Here is a 12,617-nt window from a genome sequence, read left to right as displayed (position 1 = left end):
TAGAAATTGTATTGCATTTGTCCAAAGATGAAGGAGTACAATGATAAGGTCAGAAGGCCCGGTTAAAGCATAAAGCGCCGGGTGTTTTGTCTTCAGAACTGAGTCTTGATATTTTTAGGTCACGTGGCGATGTTTCAGCGTTTTCATTTCTGTGTCAGAATGAACGTTGCTTTTATTTGCACATTGGTATTTCTCTCCATGAACAGAACACACACACACAGAGAGTCCCAGGGCCGTCTTAGCGTATGGGCACAATGGGCACTGGCCGGGGGACCCGTGGTGTTTCTGATGCCCCCCCCCCCATGTCTTGCTATCAAAACAGGGACCCCAGCTTGTTACTTTTCCTGCCTATGATGCTGGTAAGTTGGCCCTGCACAGTCCATTAATGGCTTGGTAATCACGCTGCATGTACTGTAAATCTTTTGTGTTGGTAAACACTGAAATCTTCACTGTTTCTCTGTCACTCGCATCTCATAGTTTTATAGAATTTTAAAGTATATTTTTTGGTATTGTGTTACAGCTGTCAGTTTACAGCCTCTTTCTCTCTCATCAAGTTCAGTGTGATCAGGTAGTCGAGACTCACATACGATTGGGTACAACCTGCTGAATCCGAAAACAGGGTCACGGGGGTCTGCTGGAGCCAATCCCAGCCAACACAGGGCACAAGGCAGGAACCAATCCTGGGCAGGGCGCCAACCCACCGCAGGGCACACACAAACACACCCCAAGCACACTGGGTAGAATATTCAAAATGAAATAAAACTCGATCTGCAATCTGGATGAAGTAAGACATGAAATGGCCTACTCCTCAATGACGAAGTGTGGCCTGAATTATGAATATCTTCCTGGCAGCAGCAGCATTTCTTCTCTGTGCACTTTGAACCCCAGCCTGTTGGCATCTGTGGAGTTTCCATGGCCTTTCTGAGTTAGTTGAGCTGGCGCAGCATGTCTGAGTGTGACCAGCTGCAGACTGCCGTCTCGGCCAGAGTTGGCACCTGCCATGTCCCTGATGCTGTCTGATTAGCCTTTGTCCCCATGGCTATACAAATGGCTTAGGTGGTCTTGTAAATAGGTGGGGAGTGGTGTTTAGTCCAATCGGTGCCCACAGTATGTGGCAGGCACAGCGTGGCAAACAGAGGTCTACTGTCTGGTCTGGTCCTGCCGTTAACACTTGAGGTGGTCACGTTAGGCCTAACAAAAATTTAGAGCAAAGCACAAAGCAGTGCTTATGTCATAATTAACATCATCCCGATTAGTGCCTGTAGAGGACACCAGGAGACTTGCCAAGTATCTCTCTTTTAAATTTAGAATGATGAAGGCACCACATTGACTTTATTAATTTCTCAACCCTCATTTCATTCCTGTCCATCTGAAATCTCATTCGTTATCTTCAAAGAGGCCATTGAAGTAGTGACCCTCTGCAATACGACCTAAGAAAACAAACCTGCTGGCAGGTGGCCTTGCCTTCCGCCTGCCCCGTGTCTGCCGGTCCTTCTTGGTCCACAAACTACAAATGAGACCTCAGTGGCTCCAGGATTAGAGTGCTTTGGTATGGTGGGAGTGTGCCGCTGCCAGAGATTAAGAAGACAAGCTATAGCCACGCGTCAAATCCCTCGCCTTCACTTATTAGCAAGCAACGGTGGGGATGGAGCTCCTCGTGACCCCGAGTGGGATAACCAGCTTATCATTAGGGGCCGACAGGTGAGAAGAAAGAAACAAAAACACCAATAAGCGAGCTCTCCGAGCCTGCTGGTCATTTTCAATGAGGCTCATGTCTCTCATTTCACTGACCTCCTCTCCGCTTTAAATGAGCTCCATTTTCACTGATGTGCACCTTTTCAATTCTTCCGGTAGCTGTGGAGTGGGCCGATAGACTACTGCCCGTCCAAAAAATAACCAACGAACCTCGAATCAATCTGCTCATCCAAATCTACAATTGCAGCTGGGCAAAGGGTAAAAGCACTGAGAAATAATGAGCAAGTCATCAATAAGGAAAAATGAATGAAAATACTAACAAGAGTTAAATACCAAGTGTCATTATCAGCAAAGACTGAGTTCTAATTAGGAACGTGGCTGGATTGAAAATCTGTAGCCACTGCAGCCCACCAGGGCCTCTAAACAAGTCAAAATATTCAGTTTCTCCACGAGTCTTAGCATTAGGGTGGATTTGGCGTCACTCTAAAAATTCACACATTTGCTGTTATCCATTCCTTTCTTGCTGCTACCGTGATCCTCTATGATCAAATGTTTATGAAGACGTTACTGGCCATGGACACGTGCAGGCTACAACATCCTTAACTGCAACCTGGTTAGGGATTAGATAGACAGATAGATAGATATGAGAAGCACTATATGATAGATAGATAGATAGATAGATAGATAGATACAGGATGGTCCAGATCTAATTATGCAACTGTTTGACTGACAACCGTCTCCCCGTCATTTTGGAATGCAGGGCAGGTGCTGCCATCTATCAGCAACAAAAAGAATTGTAAGTGAAATCTCTATGTGCAGGGCGGGTGCTGTGAATTCTCTATACAGTATAATAAACTTAATAATTTATAGCGTAATGAAAATTGCATAATTAGGTCTGGACCACCCTATAAATAGATAGATACTTTATTCATACCCTTCAAGGAAATTTAGACGTCCACTTACTCAAACACATCAGTAAAAATTATTATAAAAGCAACAAGATCAAACATAAATAAATAAATTAATGAATAAATAGTACTGCGGTAGGTTGGCGCCCTGCCCGGGATTGGTTCCCTGCCTTGTGCCCTGTGTTGGCTGGGATTGGCTCCAGCAGACCCCCGTGACCCTGTGTTCGGATTCAGCGGGTTGGATAATGGATGGATGGATGGAAATAAATAGTGAAAAAACAAAGTACAAATGGTCAATTGTAACATAATCACGTTACTTGCAGAGAAATCTTTAATGTGTTAACCCAGTTTCTCAGAGCATATATATATATATATATATATATATATAGTAATATATATATATATATATATATATTCACGGCATTCGTAGTCTGTGTCACAATCTGATTGTATGGGTGGTTACCTACCAGGTAACGCTTGTGGTTGGCCAGCAATCTGCTAACATCTGCCACGGTGCCCTCAGTTTGTGAGGAGCAGATCATAGAATGGTTGAAATAGTTTACTGTCAAATAAATGCAAAGAGTACACGACACGTGTTTCACCCTCATTCTGGGCTCATCAGGTGTACACACTCCACTGCACTCCATACAATCAGATTGTGACACAGACTACGAATGCCGTGAATGTAATTACCCCGATCTACATGCTGTCAAATAAACGAACCACACGCCGTGGCGCAACGTTAGGGGCATCGCCTCTGGCGCTGACGTCCGAGGTTCGATTCCCGAGAGGGAGTGCAGTGGAGTGTGTACACATGATGAGCCCAGAATGAGGACGAAACACGTGTCGTGTACTCTTTGCATTTATTTGACAGTAAACTATTTCAACCATATATATATATATATATATATATATATATATATATATATATATATATATATATATACTGTATATATGTACACCAGAGCACCTAAAGGTGTTTTGGAAGCCGGTTATTAAAGCACATGTATCTGCACTGACAGAGAGTGAGACGCCCGCTTAGTACTCCTTACCAACCCACTCTGCGTTACTCCCACTGTTCTGCTCTTTGTCACGAGTGCTCCTAGTACCAGCAGTCCAGAGGATCGAGACTCTGACTTTAAAATGAGGTCATCAAGAACATGGGGACACAGTTAGGAAACCTGTTAAGGGTAAATTTCACACAAACCTTAGGAAGTCTTTCTTCACACTGAGAATCATAGACACTTGCAATAAGTGGTGTGGTAGACAGTAGGACTTTAGGAACTTTCAAAACTCAACTTGATGTTTTCTTTAGAAGTGAGTAGGACTAGCGAGCTTTGTTGGGCCTAATGGCTTGTTCTTGTCTTCATTGTTCTGATGTTCCTCTTCACCACTGATTGACCTAACTATGAAAGGAACTCAGTAAACAACTGCAAAATGCAACCAGAGGAACAGACTCAATAAATTGTATTCTTCTACCAATAACTGCTGCCATAAACAAAAAGGAATCAGAGTGTGGCAATCCACATCACGCAAAGCAGACAAAGATCAGCAAACCATTCAGCATGTGTGTAGTCATTCCAGGGAACTCTTCTCTTATAACTTTGGCAGCGGAGTGGCTCTATGCATTTTTATTTTGGCTTCCCTTACTGATTGATCAGCTCATTATCTGACCTTTTTTAATGTATATTTGGATGTGGTGTGGTCCTGTTCCCTATGGTGGCTTAGTTAATGCTCACTCATCTTTCCTTCAGGGCTCATGAAACTAACATCTGCCTGTCCCCGAAACGACTCACCTCTCATTCATGGGCATATAAAGCGAAATCCTACCTGTGAACAAATATGACTCGCCTTTCTTTTGAGACTAACGTACACTTCTGACTTCAGACATGAGACTGCCGTAGAAAGGTGCATGTGTGTATATATCTTCACCCTGCAAGTTTTCTTATTTCTTAACTGTAAAAATTTACATAGCCAAGTAATCCAGCATACCTAAAACAAAACATCTCCGGACTTACAGTGCCACAAAGCCTTGACACTTTCTACTTAAACTAATTACCAAATTATTATTATAATTTATTACAAGATGAGTTTGAACAAAAATGTTTGGCCATGGTAAGGTCCATCTTTCTTGTATCATCACAGGCTTTATTGGCACTGAAGAGCACTGAAGTGACTTTGTAAGGTCCTTGTAAGGTCAGTGCCAGTCACAATTCCTCCGCAGTGCAGATACCTCGCTCTCCTGCACAATAAATCACTCAACAAAGAGACACAAAGGATGTAAGAAACGTTCTGCTCCTTCTCCACACATTTAGGATGAGCAACTTTTCACCATTCACAGAACTGGTGGGCTTCCAAATTATCCCAAGGAATGCCTGCTATTTTATCATTTTTAAAGTCTTATGTCTCAACAAATCATCTAATTGGGGACATACTTACTGTATGTTTAAAACTATTAATAATAATCTACGCTGACAAACGTAAAAACAACCAATGACATATTCCCCTTTCATGATGAACCTTCAGCCTTGAAGCGTTTCCTAGACGTCTTCTGCACATCTTTTGTGTAAAATTTGTGTGGCTCTGGCAACATTTTATGAACAAGCTAATTATTTTTTGTATTTCAATAAATAAATAATCATTATTCTTAGATTTCACAGTGGGACGTAAATGGATAGTTAATTCAATAAAGAAAGAATAAAGCAGTGCAAACTCCCAGCATGAAGAGGCTAGAAATTCTGGGCAGTATGCTGCAAGTTGGTCTTCTGTCTCACGTAAGCTGACGGATCAATTCAGTCTGCTTTAGACAATGAGCTGTGAAAAAAAATAATAATAAATAAGTGAAAGGATGTGTTTGAAAGCTGCCCCTGTGTCTCGGTGCCACAAGCGAGGGCATTCATCTTTAAAAAATCAATTTAGGGTCCTGAGCGCCCTCCAGACGCCTCCAGAGGAAATTAAATTTGATAGACAATTCAGGCTGAGACTTCATTCTGCACTGACAGGCATGAGATCTTCACTGAAGCAGGATGCTTACCTCTGGAGAGGAGCAGGTCCAGAAGGCAGTTTGGAATAAGACTGGTGTACCCCAGTGTCAGAAGTGCAAAGGCATGACAAGGGGCCATCAGTGAGCCGGCCATTTGATCAAGTCTGTTGGAACGGCCCCCTCCTTTAACCGCCACCTTATCGTGGTGGAGGGGTTTGCGTGTCCCAATGATCCTAGGAGCTCTGTTGTCCGGGGCTTTATGCCCCTGGTAGGGCCACCCAAGGCAAACTGGTCCTAGGTGAGGGATGAGACAAAGAGCGGTTCAAACCTTCTATGATGAATGAAAACTTTGGACGCCGTTTTCCCTTGCCCGGACGCGGGTCACCGGGGCCCCACTCTGGAGCCAGGCCTGGAGGTGGGGCTCGATGGCGAGCGCCTGGTGGCCGGGCCTGCACCCATGGGGCTCGGCCGGGCACAGCCCGAAGAGGCAACGTGGGTCCCCCTTCCCATGGGCTCACCACCTATGGGAGGGGCCAAGGAGGTCGGGTGCAGTGTGAGTTGGGTGGTGGCCGAAGGCGGGGACCTTGGCGGTCCGATCCTCGGCTACAGAAGCTGGCTCTTGGGACGTGGAATGTCACCTCTCTGAAGGGGAAGGAGCCTGAGCTAGTGCGCGAAGTTGAGAGGTTCCGGCTAGATATAGTCGGACTCACCTCGACGCACAGCTTGGACTCTGGAACCAATCTCCTTGAGAGGGGCTGGACTCTGTACCACTCTGGAGTTGCCCCCGGTGAGAGGCGCCGAGCGGGTGTGGGTATACTTATTGCCCCCCGACTTGGAGCCTGTACATTGGGGTTTACCCCGGTGGACGAGAGGGTAGCCTCCCTTCGCCTTCGGGTGGGGGGACGGGTCCTAACTGTTGTTTGTGCGTATGCACCGAACAGCAGTTCGGAGTACCCACCCTTTTTGGAGTCCCTGGAGGGGGTGCTAGAGGGCATACCTTCTGGGGACTCCCTCATTCTGCTGGGAGACTTCAATGCTCACGTGGGCAATGACAGTGAGACCTGGAAGGGCGTGATTGGGAGGAATGGCCCCCCCGATCTAAACCCGAGCGGTGTTTTGTTATTGGACTTCTGTGCTCGTCACGGATTGTCCATAACGAACACCATGTTCAAGCATAGGGGTGTTCATATGTGCACTTGGCACCAGGACACCCTAGGCCTGAGTTCGATGATCGACTTTGTGGTCGTGTCGTCTGACTTGCGGCCACATGTCTTGGACACTCGGGTGAAGAGAGGGGCGGAGCTGTCAACTGATCACCACCTGGTGGTGAGTTGGCTTCGATGGTGGGGGAGGATGCCGGTCAGGCGTGGTAGGCCCAAACGTGTTGTGAGGGTCTGCTGGGAACGTCTGGCAGAGCCCCCTGTCAGAAGTAGCTTCAACTCCCACCTCCGGCAGAACTTCGACCATGTCCCGAGGGAGGTGGGGGACATCGAGTCCGAATGGGCCATGTTCCGTGCCTCTATTGTTGAGGCGGCTGACCGGAGCTGTGGCCGTAAGGTGGTCGGTGCCTGTCGTGGCGGCAATCCCCGAACCCGTTGGTGGACACCGGTGGTGAAGGATGCCGTCAAGCTGAAGAAGGAGTCCTACAGGACCCTTTTGTCCTGTGGGACCCTGGAGGCAGCTATAGGTACCGGCAGGCCAAGCGGAATGCGGCTTTGGTGGTTGCTGAGGCAAAAACTTGGGCGTGGGAGGAGTTTGGGGAGGCCATGGAGAACGACTTTCGGATGGCTTCGAGGAGATTCTGGTCCACCATCCGGCGTCTCAGGAAGGGGAAGCAGTGCAGTGTCAACACTGTATATGGTGGGGATGGTGCGCTGCTGACCTCGACTCGGGACGTTGTGGGTCGGTGGGGGGAGTACTTCGAACACCTCCTCAATCCCATTAACATGCCTTCCAATGAGGAAGCAGAGCCTGGGGACTCAGAGGTGGGCTCCCCCATCTCTGGGACTGAGGTCACCGAGGTGGTCAAAAAACTCCTTGGTGGCAGGGCCCCGGGGGTGGATGAGATACGCCCGGAGTTCCTCAAGGCTCTGGATGTTGTAGGACTGTCTTGGTTGACACGCCTCTGCAACATCGCATGGACATCAGGGACAGTGCCTCTGGATTGGCAGACTGGGGTGGTGGTCCCCCTCTTTAAGAAGGGGGACCGGAGGGTGTGTTCCAACTACAGAGGGATCACACTCCTCAGCCTCCCTGGAAAAGTTTATTCAGGGGTCCTGGAGAGGAGGGTCCGTCGGATAGTCGAGCCTCGGATTCAGGAGGAACAGTGTGGTTTTCGTCCTGGTCGCGGAACAGTGGACCAGCTCTATACCCTTAGCAGGGTCCTGGAGGGTGCATGGGAGTTTGCCCAACCAGTCTACATGTGTTTTGTGGACTTGGAAAAGGCATTCGACCGTGTCCCTCGGGGAATCCTATAGGGGGTACTCCGAGAGTATGGGGTACCGGCCCCCCTGATAACGGCTGTTCGGTCCCTGTACAACCAGTGTCAGAGCTTGGTCCGCATTGCCGGCAGTAAGTCGAACCCGTTTCCAGTGAGAGTTGGACTCCGCCAGGGCTGCCCTTTGTCACCGATTCTGTTCATAACTTTTATGGACAGAATTTCTAGGCACAGCCAGAGCGTTGAGGGGGTCCGGTTTGGTGGGCTCAGGATTGGGTGACTGCTTTTTGCAGATGATGTTGTCCTGTTTGCTTCATCAGGCCGTGATCTTCAGCTCTCTCTGGATCGGTTCGCAGCCGAGTGTGAAGCGGCTGGGATGAGAATCAGCACCTCCAAATCCGAGACCATGGTCCTCAACCGGAAAAGGGTGGAGTGCCCTCTCAGGGTTGGTAGCGAGATCCTGCCCCAAGTGGAGGAGTTCAAGTATCTCGGGGTCTTGTTCACGAGTGAGGGAAGAATGGAGCGTGAGATCGACAGGCGGACCAGTGCGGCATCCGCAGTAATGCGGGCATTGCATCGGTCTGTCGTGGTGAAAAAGGAGCTGAGCCGTAAGGCGAAGCTCTCAATTTACCAGTCGATCTATGTTCCTACCCTCACCTATGGTCATGAACTATGGGTAGTGACCGAAAGAACGAGATCGCGAATACAAGCGGCTGAAATGAGTTTCCTCCGCAGGGTGTCTGGGCTTTCCCTTAAAGATAGGGTGAGAAGCTCAGTCATCCGGGAGGGGCTCAGAGTAGAGCCGCTGCTCCTCCGCATCGAGAGGAGTCAGATGAGGTGGCTCGGGCATCTGATCAGGATGCCTCCTGGACGCCTCCCTGGTGAGGTGTTCCGGGCACGTCCAACCGGGAGGAGGCCCCGGGGAAGACCCAGGACACGCTGGAGGGACTATGTCTCTCGACTGGCCTGGGAACGCCTTGGGATCCTCCCGGAAGAGCTAGAAGAAGTGGCCGGGGAGAGGGAAGTCTGGGCATCTCTGCTCAAGCTGCTGCCCCCGCGACCCGACCTCGGATAAGCGGGAGACAATGGATGGATGGATGGATGTTGGAACGGCACTCGACAGTCTGTGTCTAAACCTCAGTCACCATTCTAGTGGAGATCTCTGTCTAGACAGGGCGCCTCTGGCTACTGCTCCACGTGATGGTGTAAGCACTTGAACGGAGCACAAAAAAGCCAAAGACCACAGAAGCAGAGCATCAAGGGCCTGCAACTCCATGGGATTCGATTGGAATTGAAAACTGCAGCCTTACAGCGGAGTCAGGAAGTAGTCAGACTTTCTGCACACTTTATTTAGTTTTAAATGGATACATTTGCCGTTTTTGCTCATCAGTCTACACTCAATAACCCATCAAGATGAAGTGAAAACAGGTTTACTGAAAGTTTTGCAAATTTACTAAAAATCAAAATGTATATACTTGAGTTTAAGTTCTCCCATGGATAATTCGGGCTTGATTTTACTGTATAATTTTCGGTATTTTATAATGTCGGTCGTATAAATTGAATGTGGAAAACTATTGGACGCTATTGGTCCACGAGATTACGATATGCTAACACCCACCTGAGAGAGTAACCACGGAGCACACGGCCTTTTATGTCTATGTAGATAGATAGATAGATAGATAAGATACTTTATTAATACCAATGGGAAATTCACATGTATTGTGCCTACGTGACCACACAGTAATACCTGAACTATTCTGAAGCAATGTTTGAACTGTTTTGTGTCTTTTTGTATCTCACGCCCTCATACACCTTTATTGTAAGAGCATCCCTTATCTACAATGGGAGCGTTCGATCAAAAGAAAATATGAAGCTGGTTTTAGATTAAACGTTGTTGAAGTGGCGAAAGAAATTGGTAACTGCGCTGCTGCAACAAAATTCGATGTGTCTGAGAAAGTGGTGTGAGATTGGAGGAAGCAATCATATTTTTGAACGGGCGTATAATTCGGGATCTGATTTTATGATCGATTTTTCGGGTTTCAAGACCTTTTTTTTTTAAACCATCTCTTAATGGTGTCAGGTAGCACATCTTTTTGATGTTGTAGTTTTCTTTCCGGTTGTTTCCTTTTTTTCTCTCTTTAAAAAATACTAAAAATGTTGAAAACAAAAAAAAAATGCTTTGTTATCTGTGTAGGCCGTAAGCCTGCTTCTTGAATTTGGGTGAAAGGCTTATTTTTATGTCCTGGCTTCATTTGGAGCTTGAGGCCTAGTTTTTTTTTACTGCCAAAAAAGGCCACTGCTCTGCTGGGCCCTTGAGCAAGGCCCTTAACCTGTAATTGCTCCAGGGGCGCTGTACAATGGCTGACCCTGCGCTCTGACCCCAAGGGGTATGCGAAAACTACCAAATTCCTAATATAAGAAATTGTATAAGGCGAAATAAAGAACAAAAAAAAAAAAAAAGGTCTCAGTCTAAAGTTTTTGAGAGTCGGGTATTGGGGGGTCCAAGCTGACCAAGTGGTCTGCACCACTGCACCGCATGAAGTGAACTGGGGCCTGTGCTTTAAATGTCTCGTCACTGCCATACTGTAACTCTAAAGGTGTAAGCAAGTGTTTACGGTCTGCTTCAAGTTCTGTGAATGACATTTCTGCTTTTATAATCGTCCTGTCAAGTTCAATTCCAAAGAAATGTTTGGTGCAAAAACAGGAACCGACCTTAGATGGCATGCTGGTCCTTTTCTGCTCACTATGAGAGGACAACATGAAGATAAGGTCACTGATCCCTCTTCACCGAGAGGCACATGTTAAGGCAGGTGGGGTGCGTCGCCCACATGCTTTCTCTTGTTAAAACTACATTAGGGACCCTGGCGGTATTTTCCTTTAAAAATAAATAGCAAGTTAAGCACGCGGGACCCGCTGCTTAGTGGTCTGTGGCCGACTGAAGATGCTGACGCATTACTTATTGATGAGAACTCCTGAGGCTTGTGCTTTAAGCCGATTTCCGACTTCTGAATTCTGAAAGTGCTATTAACTCTATGTTAGAGGTGAGGGCGCAGATTTACCTGCTCTTATTTATCTATTTGGTGCCCCGGCATGGGGCTCACGTGTTTCCATATCTTATGTGTTCCAGTCAGTGGTGTGCTTTGGTTCCTTCCTGAATGTAGAAGGCTGAATTAATCCATCCATTTTCTAACCCGCTGAATCCGAACACAGGGTCACGGGGGAGGATGAATTAAGTAAAAGTAAAATTCAAATAGAAAGAATTGTAGCTCAGAATATTACTGATGTTGTCGTCTTGGATTTGTGAGTCTTTTTACGGTCTGCAGGATGGCAGAGCATTCTGGGGCACTGAGGTGGGTACTGAAGATGGGACAGGGTCATGTTCTTCACTTGGTGTTGTGTTCCAGCATTAGTGTCCTAGGTCAGGGTGGTCTCCAAAGTGCTCAGTGTGTTCTGCTTATGTCTCCCCACCCCATTGGTACTGAATCTGACCTCCATCCTTTGTCTTGCTGGTTCTAATGATTATCTCCATTTAGCCCTATTTTAGCCGACTAATCAAGTTGGTTGACATGGGGGTCTCGTTAATGAATACTCTTCTCCCACTGGCTTGACTTCCATTACCTGTGCCAGAATGACATTCCTGTTTTTCCTTATATGACCTACCATCAGGGTTTAGTTGTGGATAAGCCTTTAATGATCTCCTTGTCATCACAAAACATTTTGGTAAATCCGGTTATCCACACAATTTGGATGACATCCTTTGCATTAAAATGAAAAAATCACCAGAGTAATCAGCGAGAGACGGGTGATTAAAGTAAACCCGGGCTCAGTCAGATCAACGGCTGTTTGAGGGCAGCAGAGGAGCCGTCCAGGAGCTGCAGGCTGGGAGATCAGGCCATGTTAGAGATCCGGACCCCTGGCCATTCCGTGGTAGCAGATTTTGCATTCTGGACGACACCTTGACTGGGCTCCTTCGGTTTTCACCTTCTAACAGATATGCCACACAGTAACACAACATACTGTAACATTCTTATCCCAGCCCAATCCAGCTCACCATCTTGGAGGTCCCTATCCTGGCAGCAAAAAAAAAAAAAGGATGGCAACATTGGCACAGAATATGGTATGTGAGACCTTTAAATATATCACATCATTACGATGGGGAATATGTGACGCTTATATCACCACATGATGAAATAGGTGAAGAAAAGCACCATGAATACATTTGCATATCAGCACTCAAGTTTGATGATTTGCTTCACCACATCGAACCATTCATCAAACATCGAAGCACGCAGATTTATCCTGTGGGAGTGGCATTGTGGTTGGCCCTCACATGTTGATAGTAAACAACGATGCTGACGTCACGTACCAAAAGTTGAACACACACACACCACCCATGTTTTTGCTGGTACTGCAACTCTCACACGCATCGTGTTAATTCCTGAAGATGTGTTCAGAAGACGCATCAAAACAGCGCTGGGAACACCTGGCACCTAATGTGTGTGTGCGTACGCGTTCTAAGCGTGAAGAATAAACTGGCCTTTAGGGAGAGTCTAGCCACCACGTGGAGAAAGCTCATTTCAGTCACTTGTACCTA

The sequence above is a fragment of the Erpetoichthys calabaricus genome, chromosome 15 (genome assembly GCF_900747795.2).
Source record: "Erpetoichthys calabaricus chromosome 15, fErpCal1.3, whole genome shotgun sequence".
Taxonomy (NCBI): domain Eukaryota; kingdom Metazoa; phylum Chordata; class Cladistia; order Polypteriformes; family Polypteridae; genus Erpetoichthys; species Erpetoichthys calabaricus.
The sequence above is the reverse complement of the archived record's forward strand: the minus strand, read 5'-3'. Positions refer to the sequence as shown.